Raw genomic sequence first — 17918 nt, forward strand, 5'->3', positions numbered from 1 at the left:
TAGATAAGAGACGTTTGTTATCTCAATTGTAGTTGCTCAGTATTCAGACTGTCTTCTTGTTGAGAATTTCCTGCAATGGGAAAAGAAAACAATGAAGAAGCATGAACTGTTCATAATTTCAATGCAAGAGTATAGGGAAGCGAACTGGCCTGGTAGGTGTCGTGCGAGCACACCAAGAGACATGCATTGATACGTTGAGCATGCGTGTATGAGTTGGTGTGAACATGCTTGGACATGTGTGAGGCGCGCTTAGTCGCTAGTAGATGCGCAGGGTCTTGTGGAGAGAAGTGCATCTGATCACGCGGTAATGCTCTCTGTTAGCAAGAAGTTAGTGTCGATTAGTCTAACCTGGGAATGTGGGTCGGCCCTCGGTCCTTAGCTCGCCTTGCCATGGAGGAAGGGTGAAGGCCATAGGTGGCCTGCCCGCGAAGGTTGGCACAACTTGCCGGTCATGCGGGGTGGGTGGCCGGGATGGACGGCCTCTGGTCATAACACGTCTCGCCATGGAGAGGTGAAGGCCGCGGGTGGTCTACCCGCAAAGGTTGGCACAACTCACCTGTCGTGCGGGGTGGGTGGCCGGGATGGATGGCCTCTGGTCATTGCACGTCTCGCCATGGAGAGGTGAAGACCGCGGGTGGTCTACCCGCGAAGGTCGGCACAACTCGCCTATCGTGCGAGACATGATAGTTGCTGTGCAAACATCAAATGCAGGTAATGTATGAATTTTCAAAAGCTAATGCCGTTGCATTGATTTGATTCAAGTTTCTAGATTTACGAAGATGGTTCATTTGAAAAAGGGAACTTAAGCAATAAACCAATGCAATGTCCTAGGTTGTTTGAAAATATGCATGTAGGTGCAAAAAGAATAAATTACAATTGTATCTGTTACAATGTACATCGCTCTTTGTGAAAAACAGCAAAAGGCCCGCCTAAAAGAAAACTACGGGCCGACTCAAAGACTCGACTTTGGGTCGGTTGACGGCATGAAGGTTTATTTTTGGTCCAGCATGACGGTCCCTGTTTATGCATGGTTTCAGTGTTCTACTGGGAAAACCACTAACTAGGGATGGGGGCTCCCGATTCAAGGGCATCAATTCCTTGAAATCGAGCGAGGATCTTTGGGGGCCGGTTCGGTGGCAGAGCCGACTCGATCCGTTCCCGTACTCGGAACCTCTGACTAACCAAGCTTCCTAAATCGGTGCCCGTGGGATTTCAGGCAGTTGGTACCTAAATCCACTAGAATGATGCAATGCGAGTGCAGAAAAGTAAATGTGCGCAAAATAAATGTATGGAAAGCGATAAATAAACATGCAGGCAAGCAAATGGGATCGAGCCTGAACCCACTAAGGGATCCCCAGTGGAGTCGCCAAGCTGTACGGATCCGAATGTGGACTCTCGTCGAGGCCCGCATGCGCACTTTTGGATCGCACAGCTTGGGAGTGTCCACCTTCCCGTGGGGACGCGTGACGGACACGCGTGAGAGAAAGAGTCGCCACTTATCATTTTACGACCCGTAGGTCAAGGGCGGATAAGTTACCCGGGTCTAGGGGTATGGAACACCTAGTTTGTTGTTAAGGCATTGGTCTGTGCGGAACCGGAAAATCCATGTTTGGGGGTTCATGTTACGTGCGGGCCTATATCCCGCACGCCCTTTCGGTACTCTGATTTGCTAGGCTTGCATGTTTTATTATTTACGGCATGAATTAAGCTGCACTCGGCTCGCACGTTTTGACACCGAAGATTCGGTGAACTAAACGATGTCGGTGGAGAAGCCGAGAGAGAAGTAAACCCGTGTGTTGGGGAATTGGTTCACAATCTTGCATTACAGTTCATCGAACCATGGAGGTTGAATCCCTGCGTGAACCATAACCGCGAGTTATTGGATTTACTTTTCTTTGGGCAAGCATTAGACCGATTCAATTAATTCGACTCTCGGACCGTTCGCTTACTGACTGGAATTCTTATAGAATGAATGTACAGAATAAAATCCTTACAATGCTCTCGAAAACAATAAATACAAATTACTAATGGCTGAATTCCAGTCGACTCGCGTTCGGTTATTATTCCACTCTAACTTACCGTGAGTTTAGGGAAAAGACTGAAGAACTGAAATTTAATAGACGCTCTCACTAAATAGGGCGTTGGACCCTGTGAGTGTTGATTAGGGCGTTGAATCCTGTGATCGATGATTAGGGTGTTGAACCATAATATTATTCGACCTAGGGATCAGGCTCGACCCGCATGGCAAACAAGTGTGGAAAGATAACCAGAAGTAGGTAAATAACAGACAATGTGTTTGTATTCACCGAATGTACGTGGATTAGCAAGTTTATTAACTCAAGGGTGTTTTTGCAAGCAAACGCCATATGCTAAGCAAAGAATCATGCAAAACATTATGCATTCGGATTTGTTTTGAGAACTTGATAAATTGGGGTCCGTAGTCAAGTTTCGTGTGTGTGGATTGCTTTTATAGTGATTTGATGTTGTGACATTGAATTACCACTGATTAACCCAACTCGTGTTTTGACTCTAGATTTGGAATCTAGAGTTCCACCTAACCATTTTCTAGCATTTGGTTAAGTCGAGTGAAATAATTAGTCAGGTAATTGTATTTTTGTTACAGAATACCCAACTGACACCTTAAACTGCACTAGGATGTCGCCAAATCACTAAATGATGTTCTTGCCCTTGATTTGAAAATTTGTTTTCAGAAAAAGGGAAATAACACAATACGGATTTGAAAGTATGAGGGTTTTGAAAAGGGCATTAACACCGCTTTGTAATTCGTTGACGCGAGTTACAAATTAATGTCCAGTTCGTACAAAATTGTTTGAATTGAATGAATTAACCGTGTGAGCGTCCCGATTAACCCGTTCGTGAAATTAATGCTTAAGGGTTGTGCCGAATGCATTAATTGTGAAAACGATTCGTGACTCGATGACCGAGACGTTTTCACAAGGATCGAGGATAATTTGGTCAAAATGATCAAAATACCCTCATAACCGAATGAACCCGAATTAGTCACCAATTCGCGAATCCATTCATGTTTGCTTGAAAGACATTTCATGTGAGGTTCTTGAAGTAAAGAAACTTGCAAATTGCACGGAATCCGAGAACGGACTTAAAACGGGAGGAGGAAGCCTCGTGCAACCCGTATGAGTCTAAGAGACTGTCGGCCATTTCTTCTTGGAGAAAACCGAGAGGTCTCATGGCCCACATCAGGTTCAACGAGTTTTCCCGTCTCGTTTCGAATCATTTCTTGCATGCTCAAACAACAAACACGATAAATGACACGTTTTTGACAAAAGCCGGTATTGCCATTATTTGATTAGCGCATTCAAACATGGAAGCATGCAAAAACATGTTTTTTACGGAATCAATAAAACAATACCGACTTCATGCAGGTAAGAAAACACGATAAGACTCGGGAATCGAGCTTGGATCGAGCTAAGAAGGTCGATCTTAACCCGAGGAAAGCAAGCTAAGCCTCGGTCACCTCTTCTTGAGGCAAACCCGAGAGCTCTTTTGCTTGTTTCAGGTCGGGATGGTCTTCCGAGTGACGATCCTAACGTTTCTCGACATGTTAGCACGTTAATCGAGGATGAACATGCATGGCATAATGTGAAATTGCATAAAAATATAAACTTGCAAGTGAAACATGTGTAGAACGCCATATTACTTCATAAACATACAAATAATGTAAAAGTTCTAACTTCTCTAAGTCGAGAATGTTATACCTTTCCTCGGGATACGAGGAAAGAGTCGGAGAAGTGTTCGAGAGTCGGGTGACTCGGTTGAATACTTGGAAGGGTGCTCGGTTGCAAAGGATGCACGATTGACAAAGATGGGCACGCGGGAGGACGTCAGGCACGCGGGCTTGCTGGCACGCAGAGGCGCAGCGGGTGGCGCTCGGGGGACGCGCGGGTGTGCGCGGCAGCGAGTGGCTATGGGTGCACTGTTCACCCGAGAGCACGTCCTTCACCCGGAATGATGGAATTGACTTAAGGACTCAAAGCTTTCTTCGAGTTTTCTTCGGTCTTTCTCTCTTGGTTTTGAAGTGTTGAAGCTTGCTGGTTTTGGCTATGGAGTTTAGAGCTTTTCTTGAGGGAGAAAGCTTGGAGAGAGTGTGCAAGAGGAGAAGTGATTATCTTAATCACTTTTGGGCAATTTATAGGCAAAGCTAATGACTCAATTAGTAAAAGCAAGTGCTCTTAACCCCCATGCTTAGTAAATTTCGGTTTGATTAAGAAAATATCAAGCCTCATCTTCTTCCATTGCATTAATGAAGAAGAGATAAGACATTGATGAGTATTGATGAGCATTGATGAGAAGTTGAGTGTTGTCTTCAACCTCTCCAAGATATTTTGGCTAAGAGAGGGCAAGTTGGCTTCTTGCATTGAATAAGAAGAAGAAGCTTTTAGAGCAAAGGGTGACTCATCTTGGGCAGCCCGTGGGTCCCACGACCGAAGAGGAGATACCGGGAAAAAGTTTAGGTCTCGATTGATCACGCATTCGAAATTCGTGGTTTGAATTGAACGTCGAATTATCGATATACGCGAGGAAACGGATTTAATGAGTCCGAGATTGGCATTTTCTGTTAGAAATTGCAAAAATGTCTGTAAGAGGCTCGGAAGCCGGTTTTGCTCCTTTCACGCATTCAGAGCGAGGTTATCCACTTCTGACAGCATATCTTGTATCTACATCCCACGTCGGTCATTTTGACATAAATTGTCAAATTACGTGGGCACTTGACGCTTAAGCCAGTAATACAAATATGGAGCCGGAGATGTCCTAGGAGGCCGAAACTGGATTTCTCAGATTGCTTTCTGAGTTACTTTGGCGATCTGGAGATCACTGTGACCTCTGTTTATTGAGATTGAGCCTCTAAGGACATGAAAAGTGCATCCGAGACCCTTAAAGCACTGCTCGGGGGGTCTAGATGAGTTGTGTGATTTATTCCGACGAATCCACATTGAGCCTTGAGAAGGCTAGCACTGTGTAAGGTAGGCATCTGACGTCAAGTTTCTCCAAAGAGGACCTCCGGACATGGATTTCCACTGAAAATGGCATTTTGTGCTCCTTGGAGGTTACTCGGGAAACCGAGAAGGGTTTTGCTGTCTGTTTTGCCCAATCGTGAATGTCCGCTGGAGTTTTCAGGGCAATGTAGTATGAACTTCGTTTGCCGTAATTTCGTCAGACCAGTCTCCGGTTATACTATTCTGAGGAGGGGTATGCTCGTTTTGTCGCTCGGAAGTCATTCGGGGTGTCTGTATGGCTTCCAAAAGACAATATGAAGCACTGCTCGTGCTCTGTATGATTGTGGGGCATGGCCGCATCTGATATTTGGAATTAACTTTTCTCCGAGAACCCAACATTTTTGGACTTCCACTGAAAAGTTGTCTGTATACATAAAATTGTTTTGTATAGAGCAAATGATATGTGAAATGCGTTTGAAGACACTTTTTATCTGTTTGGCGTTGATGTGGATTTTTGAAGTCCAATATTGGCTATCTTCCGACGGTCTAGCGAACTATCGGAAAATAGGATTGTCCATGTAGTACACTGGAAATGCCGGTTTTGGACATTGTTGAGCTCTCTAGTCACTTTGTTGCCCTTTGGTGACCCCTGGAGTCCTTCTGTTACATGTGCATGTCTTCTGCTCAATTTTGCCGACTTGAGGATGAATAGTGATTTCTTACTCTGTCGAGCCGTTTTCTGTATTCCTGCTCAAGTCATAGTCTGGACCATTGCTGATATCGTTGTTTGGAAAGGTGGGCCAAAATGGGGTGTTGACACCAACAATTCCTCATTTTACGATCTTATCGAGGCCGGGAAGGAGCTTGACATGGGCATCAAGCTCGGCAGGATGGAAGGCCCCGCCGGCAAGGGCGAAGGAGAGTCCTCGAGGAAGACAATCGCCGAAGCATCCTCCATGAGAGGGAGGAAGGGTAAGGAAATGGCGGTCAACGTCATCAACCCAGGACACCTGGGCGCCCAACCGTATTCGGTGAATTTCACGCCTACGCCACCGAGTACACCCGTATATGCACCTCCCCCGGGGCACTACCAACCGCCCCACCACGCACAGCCGATATACTACTCGACTCCACTGACTTCATTCTCTTCGCCGGCCCTGTCGCAAGCCGTTCATCATTACACCCCTCCCCCTCATCAGACTCAGCAATACAGGTCCCCGACTGTGAGAGCTTCTCAGCCGACACAATAGGCCTCTATCCCATAGGCCCAACGGGGCAATACAGCACCACTTCGCCAGCGCAGAGAGTACACTCCCCTACCGGTCTCACTCTCCCATGCATACCAACAGCTCCTCACAGGCAATAAGATCATACCAGTGGCGCTCGCCCCCAGCTACAATCCGACGGCTCAAAACCAAGACTTGCGTTGCGAATACCACCAGGGCGCCCTGGGCCACATTGCCGACAACTGCTGGAAGCTACGGGACAAGATCCAAGACATGATTGATGAAAACAAGATCACATTCAATGCAATGAAGCTACCGAACGTCCAGACCAATCCTCTCCCCAACCACGCGTCGAGCTCAGGGTCGGCAATCAACCTAGTCAATGTTTGCTCCTAAAATGTGGACGAAGACGGGGAGGAAGAGCCGACCTCTGCATGAGACCACATATCTACATATGATGTTCCTAGCGTGTAGGTGAACCCATAAGCCGCACGACGGAAGAAGGATCTTTTGCTGTATCAAACTTTCGACTTTATTGAAAATCCCTGCATGCAGCTTTTTGAAATCCATCATCCCTTTTGCTCACTGTCAAGTGTTTTTCATGTTCTGAAGCAAGTCACTCTCGTTTGCAGGCTCCATGTCTATCCAAGGCAATCGATCCCGTTCAAAAAGACTCATCCAGCAACGTCACAAGCGACGGGATCCCTTCTAGCCCTCCGCTATGGCCACCGACCAAACCAACGGGACAACACCCACGCTATCCTCTAAACTCCCTCTCATTTTCCTTTTAATGCATTTCGAATGAGTTCCTAGCATGAATGGACCTCTTAGCGGGCATTGGGACAAACCCGAAGACACCCTAATGGCTCTGTCGAACCCATTTGACACGCCTGTCCTCACGGGATCCGGCTCTTTGGGCCTTCCCTAGGACGGCTGCGTTTGCCTATCAGCACTCGGGAAAGTATGATCTATGCGGCCCTCAGTCACGGTCTAACCACTCCGGTGTGGCGATGACCGGACTCCCGAAATTGAGTGTCCCTCACGTGCGGCACCCCATGGGTCGCTCGCTGGACAAAAGGGGTTTTCTCATGGGACCACTCTACATTTCTTACCACACAATCCACTGCGACAATCGTCTAATGCAACATTTTCTTCGTCGTCCTTCACAGGGTCACGCCGGTCATAGGCGAAGAACGATGCACGGGTTCACATCTCCCCGAGAACTCTGTCGGGCCCTTTACCTTTTACTTCAACAGGGAAAGGGTCTGATCAAGAGGTACCCCCTTCGAAGTCAAAGACAGAGACGATCAAGCAAGCCATTCAACATGAACGCAAGTGTCTCCATTGAGATTGAGCGACGTCTCGAGACAAATCGGGCCACCACCACTACAGAGGCCCACTAACAGTCGTCAAGCGACAACGAACCCCAGGACCAAATGCATCCATCGGCTTCAAAAGCATACTTCTCCAGAAAGCACCCGCCAGGGGAATCACAAGACACGGTCGGGGACAATAATCGCACAAAGCATCTGCAACGGGCCACTTCAACAAATGAAGACCGGGGCATCCTCGTCTAACATTCACACCGGGACAATCTCTTATTTTCTTTCTAGACAACAGGGGAAATTCACATGTAAAGCTTGCAAGGGCAAATGACACGAAGTTCGGCTCTTGAATGTACAAGAGTCAAACTTCCAAGAAAGTCGACTCTCACAAAATGGGGCTGGGACAGCAAAACGCAACAAGTCTCCATGGGGCAAATACACCAAAGCGGCCTCGGTGATGCAAAGTCGAGGAGTTTCAAACAAAGACATAGGGTAGAAAACAAATCCCAACTGCAAGAAAAAAAAAGAGAGCAAAAAGAAGCGGGAAAAACCAGCCAATGAATAGAGAAAAAACGCGGGAAAAACCCGCCAATGAACAAAACATGGCACCACCGAGATTTAAAACTCCAGCATCGCCAATTCGAAGAAATCAACAAACCCCGACAAAAAGGGGAGCAGTGGACGCAACTCTTCGACGGAGACAGAACGCAACGCACTCGGAGGTCGAATCCTTCGAACCTTTCCCCCTTGCAAACTCGAGAGACAAAAGAATTGAACCAGCTAGGTCGAAAACCCCCTTTTGGGGGTGGCTTAGGCAAAAGTTAAGGCAAAGAGAGGCACGGCCGAAAACCCCTTGTGGGCGGCTGTGGCAAAAGGAGAGCTCATCCTCTTTAAGTTGACAGGTACGGTCCCGAGGTGGGTGACCATAGCAAAAGGAAAGTAAAACGAGAGATAAACAAAACAGTCATCCTAGGCTCTCGTACACTACGCGGACCAGGGATCCCCAAGAGAAATGGCCGGGTTATCTACTCTAACACGATCCCCGATCGGCTCTCCTACACAACTCAACTATCCAAGGCGAATTCTTCTTTAAGCACAACGGGCGACCAAGCATGCCATCCAAGCAGTTCAAGGCAGCCAACACCAATAGAAGAACGAAAGAGAAGGGGGGTATATATCGCTGAAGGCATGAACTCGTGTATCCTTTTAGCCAAGAGTAACGTGCTCCCCATGCTTTCTCTTTTCTCTCGGTCCATAAATAACTCTAAACGGGTCATAGCCACCCTATAATCGGCTACCACAAAGCCAAAGTCCCAGACATTCCTCTCCGGGAGTCTAGTCATAACACTTTGGAAATGATTAGACCGAGGTCTGACCGAATTTGCATAGAAATCCCCATGCGGGTTACAGGTGCGACCGCCCTACGGCACCCCGACGAGAAGGGTCCTAAGCCAACGGACATGTCGAACAACCTATAGAGCCGTTAGGGCATCATTGAGAGCGTCTCGATATGCCTACACATGACCAAAAGGAGCCCTCAGAGACCTCGCATTGAGACCTTCGAAAAATGAGGACCCCATTCACATCACCAATACAAAATTCTTCACGGGTCGCTCAGGCTACCCAAAATTGAAGCAGCATGTGTCACAATGACCTTTTTTTCTCTCTCGTGCGTACACATCCTTAGTAACTCACCCGTGACTTACTAATGATAACAGGATCGTAGATACCGCAAGTAGGGGGTGTACAGACCCGAATGTGGACTCTCGTCAGGGCCCACATGCGCTCTTTTGGATCGCGCGGCTTGGGAGTGTCCACTTTTCCGTGGGGATGCGTGACAGACACGCGTGAGAATGAGTCGCCACTTATCATTTTACGACCCGAAAGTCGAGGGCGAATAAGTTACCCGGGTTTAGGGGTATGGAGCACCTAGTTTGCTAAGGCATTGATCTGTGCGGAACCGGAAAGTCCGAGTTTAGGGATTCATGTTATGTGCGGGCCTATATCCCGCACTCCCTTTTGGTACTCTGGTTTGCTAGGCTTGCATGTTTTATTATTTACCATATGAATTAAGTTGCACTCGGCTCGCACGTTTTGACCCCGGAAATTCGATGGATTAAACGATGTCAATTGTGAAGTCGAAAGAGAAGTAAACCCGTCTGTCGGGGAATTGGTTCACAATCTTGTGTTATAGTTCATCAAACTATGGAGGTAGAATCCCTACGTGAACCGAAACCGCAAAATCTTGGATTTACTTTCCTTTGGGCGAGCATTAGACCGATTCGATTAATTCGACTCTCGGACCATTCGCTCACCGACTGGAATTCTTATAGAATGAATATACAAAATAAAATCCTTACAATACTCTCAAAAAATACAACAAAATATAAATTACAAATGGCCGAATTCCAGTCGACTCACGTTCGGTTATTATTCCTCTCCAACTCACCGTGAGTTTAAAGAAAAGACCGAAGAACTGAAACTCGATGTACGCTCTCACTGAATAGGGTGTTGGACTCTGTGAGTGATGATTAGGGCGTTGGACCCTGTGATCTATGATTAGGGCGTTGAACCCTAATATAATTTGGCCTAGGGATCATGCTCGACCCGCATGACAAACAAGTGTAGAAAGATAACACGCAACATGCAGAACAAACAAGGTGTTTATGTTTAGCCGTATTTACGTGAATTAATAAGTTATTAATCCAAGCGTGTTTTTGCAAGTAAATGCTATATTCTAAACAAGCAATCATGTTCAAAATATTTAGCATTCGGCTTTTATTTGAGATCTTAACATATTGAGTATCCCTGGTCAAGTCTCGTGTATGTTGATTGCTTTTACAGTTGTTCTGTATCGTGTCACTGAATTATCACTGAATTAACCAAATTCGTGTTTTGACTCTATATTTGGAACCTAGAGTTCCTCCTAACCATTGTCTATTGTTCGGTTAGGTCGAGTGAATGATTAATCAGGTAATTATGTTTTGATACAAAATACCCGACTAACACCCTCAACTATGCTAGGATGACAGAAACTCATCAGTGGGAATAAGAAAGGGCTTTGCAGATAAACCTGCACCTGAACAGGTAGCCCGTTCCTATTCCAATACCGTCTTGTTTCTGTAAAACTAACCCTAGGATGTCGTTAAATCACAAAATGACGTTCTTGCCCTTGATTTGAAAATTTGTTTTCAAAAAAGGGAAATAACGCAACACGGGCCACCTCGTTCTGTAACCAACATCGACCAATTCCTTGGATCTTTCAGGGTTATGCAAGAACCTCGTAAAAGCCAAAGATTTGGTCGGTCTATCCGGAAGTGATCTAAAAGGAACTTCTATATTATGATCTGAATTACCTGAAGTCAGGTGAAATTCGAGTCGAAATACACAAGTTTCTCTTAGACGTCCATGTTACTTCGTATTGCATATTTCGGATTTTTAAGTATGCGAGCTTTGAAAAGGGCACTAACATAGTTTTGTAATTCATCGACGCGAGTTACAGATTAATGTCCAATTCGTGCAAAGTTATTTAAATTGAATGGATTAACTGTGTGAGCGTCCCGATTAACCCATTCATGAAATTAATGCTTAGATTATTGCCGAATGCATTAATTGTGATAACTATTCGTGATTCGGCGACCAAGACGGGTCAAGAAAGATCGAGGATGATTTGGCCAAAGATGACCGAAACATCCTTGGGTCATAATAGGCCCAAAATGGTCACTGAATTGCAAATCCATGCATATTGCTTGGAAAAGACATTCTTCATGCGAGATTACGACAATAATGTAAATTGCAAATTACACGAAATCCGAGAATGGACCTAAAATAGAAAAAGAAAAACTCATGGAACCCGAATAAGCTCATGAAACTCTCGGCCACTACTCCTTGGAGGGAGAGCTGAGATGTCCCATGGCCCGAATAGGGTTCCACGAGGTTTCCCCGTCTTGTTTTGAATCATTTCTCGCATGCTCAAGCAACAAACACGATAAATGACACGATTAATTGAAAGTCGGTATTGCCGTGATTTGAATAACACATTCAAACATGCAAACATGCACAAACATATTATTTAAGGAATCGATAAAACAATACCGACTTCATGCACGTAAGAAAACACTAGGAAACTCGGGAATCGAACTTAGATTGGGCCAAGAAGGCCATTCTCAACCCGAATGAAGCAAGCTAAGTCTTGGTTATCTCTTCTTGAGGCAAACCCGAGAGTTTGTTTGCTTGCTTCGGGTCGAGATGGTCTTCCGAGTGACGATCCAAACATTTCCCAACATTCTTGCACGTTGTATGATGATAAGCATGCATAATATAACATGAAAACGCATAAAATTTAAATCTTGCACATGAAATATATTATATACTCCATATCACTCCATAACCATGCAAAAATATAAAAAGCCCTAACTCCTCTAAGTCGAGAATGTTCTATCTAGCGTCGAGATGAGAGGAAAGAGTCAGGGAAGGGTTTGAGAGTCGGGTGACTCGGTGAAATCCTCGGAAGGATGTTCAGGTGCAAGGGCATGCACGTTCAGGCGAGCTAGGCGCGCAGCTGGAAGTGCATGGGCGTGCGGACACGCAGGTGGGCGCGTGGGCAGCCGCGCGGGGGGGGGGTCGCCCGGGGCGTAGACGAGCGCGCAGTAGTGAGCGCGCGGCAGACGGGCACACGACAGCAAGTACACGGGCAGCGGGCACGCAGACGTGCGGGAGCGTGCGGTGATGGGAGTACTATTCACCCGGGAGCATGGTAATAATCCGAACTCACCTAATAAACCTGAAACAATAACTTAAAGACTTCAAATGGAAAAACCATGTTCACCAATGAACTCCATGGGTTCGAAATGAGTGGGATATGGATTTTGAGAAATTTCAAACTTATGTCGGGATGATGAACACCGGTTTTCGACTTAAGAACTAAAGGCTTTCTTGGGATTTTTTTTCGGTTTTTCTTCTTGGCTTTGAAGTGTTGAAGCTTGCTGGTTTTAGCTATGGAGTTGAGAGCTTTTCTTGGAATGAGAAAGCTAGTGGGAAGGTGCAAGAGGAGAAGTGATTAACTTAATCACTTTAGAGCAATATATAGGCAAAACTAATGAGCAATTAAGTAAAGAAAAGCTTGATTAAGGCAAGGCTTAGGGGAATCCGAATTTGCTAAGCAAGATAAGGATGAATGTCATCCAAGTATTCTTCACGGAGAAGATCCAAGAAGCATTAATGCTTGGATGGGAAGCTTGAGTGTTGTCTTCAATCTCTCCAAGATATTTTGATCTTAGAGTGATTAAGAGAAGAAGAGAAGAAGATAAGAGGAATTGGGCAAAGGGGCGATTGCCTTTAGGCAGCCCGTGGAACCCACGGTTCAAGAGAAAAGATCGGGAGAAAGCTCGGGTCTCGATTGGTCGCGCACTCGAAGTTCGTGGTTTGAATTGAACGTCGAATTGTCGATGTACGCAAGAAAGCGGATTAAATGAGCTCAAGATTGGCACTTTTCGAGGAAAAATGTCTCGGGTCCGTAAAAGGCTCGAAAACCGTTTTTCCTCGTTCCAGGTGACCAGAGTGAAGTTGTCCACTTCTGACCGCATATCTTGTGTCTGCATCTCACGTTAGTCATTTTGACATAAATTATCAGACAACGTGAACAATTGACCCTTAAGCCGATAATGCAAATATGGAGCCGGAGACGTCCTAAGAGGCCGAAACTGGATTTCTCATATTGCTTTCTAAGTTGCTTGAGCGCTCCGGAGATCACTGTAATATTTGTTTGTCGAGATCGGACCTCTAAGGACTTGAAAAGTACATCTTAGACCTCTAAAGCAATGCTCCGGAGGTCTAGATGAGTTGTGTGATTCATTCCGACGATTTCACGTTGAGCCTTGGAAAGGCTAGTACTGTGTAGGGTAGGCATCTGGCATCAAGTTTCCATAAAAATGACCTCTGGATATGCATTTCCACTGAAAATGGCCATTTCTGCTCCTCGGAGGTTACTCGAGAAACTGAGAAGGGTTCTGCTGTCCGTTTTGCCCAATTGTGGATGCCTGCTAGTGTTTTTAGGGCAATGCAATACGAACTTCATTTGTCGTAATTCCGTCAGACAAGTCTCCGGTTATGCATTTTCGAAGAGGGGTATGCCCGTTTTGTCACTCGGAAGTCATTTGAAGTGTCTGTGTGGCTTCCAAGAGACAATCTGAAGCACTACTCATGCTCTGTATGCTTGTGGGGTATGGTCGTATCTAACATTTGGAATTAACTTTTATCCGAAAAACCGGCATTTTTGGACTTCACTGAAAAGTTGTCTGTTATACAGAAAGTTGTTCTGTATAGAGTAGATGATTTGCAGATGATTTGGATCATTGCTGATAATGTTGTTTGAGTTGGTGAGCCAAAATGGGGTGCTGATAGCGGGAATTACAGTAGACTCTGATTCTCGATCTGTCGGGGTATGTAGGCCCTCCACCCTAGAGCTCGAGTCCCTCGTCGCACAACCGAGGCATCACCAGCGAACCAGTTGCTCCTCATGCGGCCCAAACCTTCAGCAAGGCGACACCAGCAAGTTGAGCAACTGCTCCAATAGCAACGTCGGCCTCCGATGACTCAGCACTCTCTCGGTACAATGTCCTAAGCGAAGCTTCGACCCAACGACAAGCAAACCAAACCACTCCTCTTCCACGCCTTGCGCGATTCCTTAGCATTTTTCTTTATGTCAGCATCTCCCACATTTTCCTTCCAAGCAAACATTCCCACTCCTTGCTTCGGGTCTGTCCTGATCTTAAAAGTTTCAACATCAGGTCCGTCCTGCGGGTAAGTCCCGACTTTATAAAAATTTCTGATTCGAGTCCGTCCCGACTTTCAAATTTCTGCTTCAGGTCCATCCTGCGGGTCCGTCCCGACTTTTAAATTCCTGCTTCGGGTCCGTCCCGATCTTTAAAAATTTATGCTTCAGGTCCGTCTAGCAGGTCCGTCCCGACTTTTAAATTCCTGCTTCTGATCCGTCTCGACCTCTAAAAATTTCTGCTTCAGGTCCGTCCTGCGGGTCCGTCCCGACTCTTAAATTACCGCTCCAGGTCTGTTCCGATCTTTTAAATTTTTGCTTAAGGTCCGTCCTGCGGGTCTGTCCCGACTCTTAAATTGCCGCTCCGGGTCCATCTTGATTTTCAAATTCCTCCTTCGAGTCAATCCCGCTTCGCTTACAGATCACCCTTACTTCATCTGGGTCGATCCTACGTTCCTGCAATCCCTTCCCAACCTTTCCGAGCCTCGCCCGCTGATCCTGCAGTCCTTTGAACAAGCAGTTTACTTTTCTGCAAGCAATTTCTTTCATACAAGCATTCACTTTTCTACTGGCACTCTTTCTAAGCATGCACTTTACCTTCCTGTGAGCACTTTCCTTTTAACAAGCACTCTCTTTCAGGCACAGCACCCCGACGCATCCAAACAAGAGAGTAAGTGGACATGGGGGAGGTGCCAGAACAGTTGCCAGGATCAAGCGGGGTGCTTCTCATAATCTTTGGCTGCATCCTCTATCCGAGCACGCGACCAAAGAGTGGCAAGCTGTCAGCACCCCATTTTGGCCCACTGGCTCCAACAGAGAACCCCCGACCGAAGCGGGTCACTATTCACGATCAGATCGACGAAGGCGAACATGCGGGCACGGGGACATGGACTACAGAAGAGAGGTAGGGACCACCATGAAGACACAGAGGACAATCAGAAAAGCAGAGCAATGAACAACAAAACGGCAGAAGTCGGCATTGTGGCACTATTCATCACCAAATCACCAGAGTGCTAGAAAGTATCCAATATGGGACTCTAAAAATCCTTCTTGGTACCAAAATGACCAATGACACCTCCGAGCACATTTCAGAAGTCTCATGCTTAAGCCGAGGCACCCCTGAACATTTGCAGACGCCTTCCTAATGGGGTTCTCGGGACGCCCCGTCCACGAATAGATAAACGGCGCCCGGAAATAGGCCTGCACAGACCTAGGGATCACCAAGATCAAGGAGCAGGATTCAGACTGTATTTCGAAACTCATCATGGTCTCCCGAGTGGATCCCGACCTGGAAAAAGGGGCTCTTTTTACATATAAATATAATCGGAGACCCTTTTAACAAATCATCAGTGCAAGAAATCTCCGCCAATCAATCCCAGCGATCAAGGGCCAAGGAAATAAACTTTGTTCGCACTGCACAAGTTATTTAGGTTTCCCAACCACCATTCCAGTGGAAAAATGCCTCTTTCACACGGAATCTTGCGCTCATAGCTCATTCAGGAAAATGTTGACGTTCGAGTTTTGTACCACCCACTCCCAATAACCCCTAGGGGCTAGGCAATCATTTCAGTTCGGACCACGCAAATCATACCGGTCTCCTGAGTGACGATTCAATGATCATGAACACCTCTCGGTAAGTCTTCGAGATGGTCCAAACCTGCCCTCCGCTGTGTTCACCAACCAGCCACTAGGACAACATGCACAACCTTCCTTAAACTCTCTTTTACTTTCATTTAAACGCAATTCCTGAACAGGCTCCCGACTAGAACGAACTCTTCAAAAGAAACTAGGACAGTCCCGAAGACACCCTATCAATTCTGTCGAACCTGTTCGACCTACCTGTCCTCATGGGACCCGGCTCCTCGAGCCTTCCTTAGGTCGCGCATGCCTACCCGCACTCGGGGAAAGTACTCCTATACGGCCCCTAGTCATGGTCTAACTACTCCAGGGTGGTGATTGGGTTCCCGAAAAATGAGTGTCCCCCACACGCAGCACCCCATGGGTCGCGCGTTGAACAAGAGGATTTCCCATGGGTCTACTCCACATTTCTTACCGCATATTCCACCGAATAATCACCTAACGCATGATCTTCTTTGTCATCCTTCACAGGGACACACCGATCACAGGTGTAGAGTGATGCACAGGGTCACGCCTCTCCGAGAACTCCTCTCGGACCTCTTTCCATATAATTCGACTGGGAAGGGACTCGACGCGGAGGTATCCAAAGCCAAAGAAAAAAGCGACTAAGCAGGCCACAAGCCGTCAATGTAACCGTCTCAATCGACGTCAAGGATGTCTCCGAAGCAGACACGTCCATCGACTTCGAGAGCACACCTCTTCAGGAGGCACCCGCCAGGGAGTTACCAGACATGATCAGGGACGAAGATCGCGAGACACTCGCCATCAGCCACAGCCGCATAGACCGGGGCAACCTCGGTCACCCACATCCCTGGGGTAATTTTTCATTTATCCTCTTTAGACAATAGGGGAATTACCCGTAAAGTTTGGAAGGACGAGCAGCATGAAGTTCAGCTTTTGAATGTCCAGGAGCCAAATCTCCAAGAAAAATTGGCCCTCACAAAATAAGGCTAGGACAACAAAACGCAACTGTCAGCACCCCATTTTGGCTCACCAAGTTGAATTACATTATCAGCAGTGATCCATATCACGACTTGAGCGTCATCACAGAAAACGGCTCGACAGAATAAGAAATCACTATTCACTCTCAAGTTGACAAAATCAAGCAGATGACATATGCATATGACAGAAGGACTTCAGGGGTCACCAAAAGGCAACAAAGTGACTAGAGAGCTCAACAATGTCCAAAACCAGCATTCTCAGTATATCACATGGATGGTCCTATTTTTCGATAGTTCGATCGACCGTGAGAGAATAGTCAATATTGGACTTCAAAATTCCACATCAGTGCCAAATAGATGAAAAGTGTCTTCAAACGCATTTCGCAAATCATCTGCTCTATACAGAACAACTTTCTGTAGACAGACAACTTTTCAGCGGAAGTCCAAAAATGCTAGTTTCCCGGAGAAAAGTTAATTCCAAATGTCAGATGCGGCTATGCCCCACAAGCATACAGAGCATGAGCAGTGCTTCAGATTGTCTCTTGGAAGCCACACGGACACTCCAAATGACTTCTGAGTGATAAAACGAGTATACCCCTTTTCGGAAATGCATAACCGGAGATTGGTCTGACGGAATTACGACAAACGAAGTTTATACTGCATTGCCCTGAAAACTCTAGCGGACATTCGCAATTGAGCAAAACAAACAACAAAACCCTTCTCAGTTTCCCGAGTAACCTCCGAGGAGCAAAAAATGCTATTTTCAGTGGAAATTCATATCCAGAGGTTCTCTTTGGGGAAACTTGGCGCCGGATGCCTACCTTACACAGTGCTAGCCTTCCCAAGGCTCAATGTGGAATCGTTGGAATAAATCACACAACTCATTTAGACCTCCTGAGTAGTGCTTTAGAGGTCTCATCTGTACTTTTCAAGTCCTTAGAGGTCCGATCTCGACAAACAGAGATTACAGTGACCTTCGGAGGGCCCAAGCAACTCAAAACGCATTCTGAGAAATCTAGTTTCGGCCTCCTATGACGTCT

This window comes from Punica granatum, chromosome 3, assembly GCF_007655135.1.
Source record: "Punica granatum isolate Tunisia-2019 chromosome 3, ASM765513v2, whole genome shotgun sequence".
Taxonomy (NCBI): domain Eukaryota; kingdom Viridiplantae; phylum Streptophyta; class Magnoliopsida; order Myrtales; family Lythraceae; genus Punica; species Punica granatum.